Genomic DNA, 2,575 nt, shown 5'->3' with positions numbered 1-2,575 from the left:
CTCCTGAGCCATCTCCACCAACCTCTCAGCTCTCCCAGCCCTCTCATAAGCTTCCTTAACATCAGTAAGGATTCCCACGGGTAACTTATCCATAATCTTAGGGGTCAACCCCCTCTCAAACCTCAACGCCAGATTCTCCTCACTCAAACCCATATCCTCGGCAAGATACCTAGACTTCTCATTGAACTGCTGTAGTACTCGGCCCACGAGACATCTCGGCGGTCATCTTAAAACTGTCAAATTCCTCTCTCAACTTACTCCTCACATGCTCCGGTACGAACTCCTTTCTCACAGCCCTACGAAAGTCCTCCCAAGGTATAGCAGGTAAACCTTGGTTTGTATATATCTCCTTAGCACTCACTTTCACCGTATCCCACCACTTGCCACCGCCTCCCTCGGATAGAACGCAGCTGTTCCACTCTCATCTCATCGGACAAGTGAACCAAATCTAGTATGTTCTCCATCTCTCTAAGCCAACTATCAAGAAGGTTAGGCTCCCCAACTCCCTTATACTCTTTCGGGTTAAACCTCGCTATGTAGAGGCTGATTTTAGAATGATCAACCTCCTTCTCCTTATCCTTATCCTTATCTTTCCCCACAGTCTTTAAAGCCTCAGTGAGAGCATCCTGATGCTCCAACATCTTAACGATGTCATCTATGTTCATAAGCTCAGCTCTCGCATACAAAGCAGTCTTCTTGGGCGGCATCTTGAAATTATCATAGAAAAAGGGGTGGATATAAACATACGCGCCAAAACCCCAAAACAAGAAAACACGCTACCCAGACCCCTACTCGATCGAGTTCCCAAACATACTCCATCGAGTAACGGGCTACTCGATCGAGTGCCCACCATACTCGATCGAGTGCCCCAACATCAGACCCCTAACAGACCTTCTAATCTCTGACATACTCGACCGAGGCTACTCGATCGAGTGACCCCCTACTCGATCGAGTGCCCGAGGTACTCGATCGAGTGCCCAAAAACACGATTCTGGACTCAAAATCGTCAAAAACCCACCCGATCAAGTCAGTCCCACTCGATCGAGTCATGCTAACTCAGAAACGCTACCCGCATGCTATATCATATGCTAACATGCTAAAACTTTATAAAACAAACATTGTATCATAACTAAGCATATAATGCTACGCATCTTTTCATACGATTCACGAAATCATTATATCATATTATTAAACGCCGCATTGTAAACATCCAACATGTTTTCACTCCAACAACAAGTCTACATATATCATTAACCTTTCTTTCACATTCTCAACTTTCTACTTCAAACATCCAACAATTACACACACTTCATCACATTCTTACACAAGCTAACCAAACAACACATACGACCTTGACATACACCCCCCATGTGACCGGTTCAAAATTGTAGGGCAAGTTCGCGACTTTAGGACGTCTCCCAAGCCTTTGCATTAGCTCCTACAACTTTTACCCCGGGTTCATTTTAACTGACTCCCTATGTTCATTAGGTTCATTGGTTACAGGTTTCAGGATCGTCGCTCTGGTACCATTTGTAACACCCCCATACTCCAAGTGCTTTACCAGGACCACTCAGGTATGAAGATATTACCATCTCTGCTTACAGAGGCAATGATAATCAAATAAACAATGAAGAAACAACGTTTAAATATAAATACTTAGTGAAGAGTTACAATTCTCAAAACCAAACCAAAAGTGTAATATATGTTCTCAAACCGATCACATTTTCTTGTTCTCTTTGAAATGTAAAGAAACTACTAAGCTACAGCGGAAAACTCCTATCATCATGTCGTGGCAATCCCAGCTATCCCAATACTCATCTCATACCTGCTCAATATCTGCTCACCATCCCCGAATGGATCACCGCGGGTTTACAAAACAACAACCGGGGTCAGTACTAATCACACAACTCAATATATATGAACAATAAGATAAACAGACAGCTTAACTGTCACACGCACAACCACACTAATTCCAATCATCTCAATCATCGATCGTCCACTTTGGACCCACCACACGGGGGGACCGCAGCCGTACCCACCAAATCCCCGCTCCACATAGTGAGCGATAACCCTGTTCATTAATGTGCACATCCCCTCTCGTGGCGGGTTCCACGAAGGGCGAAACTAGGGCGTGAAGCCACTCCCCGCAAGTGACCCCACTCGGTAGAGGACACGCCTCGAGAACCATAGACAACAATCACAATCACAATCACAATCACAATCGTCACAATACAATTACTATATCAAACAATCAATCTCAACACATCAACAATCATCCCATTATGGGACTAATACGAGTAGGAAATCCTACCGGAAAACACACAATCGACGGTCTCTCTTCTTGTATCAAAAAGCTTCCTCTATGAAACCTCCTCCTATCATACAACATACAAATGCTACCAAATCACATACTACTCAAAAACCCCCAAATTCCTATATTAGGGTTTAACCAAATCAAAGGAAAGACAACAAAAAGGGTACATAGATCTTACCCTCGACGCAAGGATCTCAACAGTATAACCGACGATGAGAACCGACCTTCCAAACTCCGGGAATTGCTAACAATGCGATTAGG

Source organism: Silene latifolia, chromosome X (genome assembly GCF_048544455.1).
Source record: "Silene latifolia isolate original U9 population chromosome X, ASM4854445v1, whole genome shotgun sequence".
Lineage (NCBI taxonomy): Eukaryota > Viridiplantae > Streptophyta > Magnoliopsida > Caryophyllales > Caryophyllaceae > Silene > Silene latifolia.
This window is presented reverse-complemented; position numbering follows the sequence as displayed.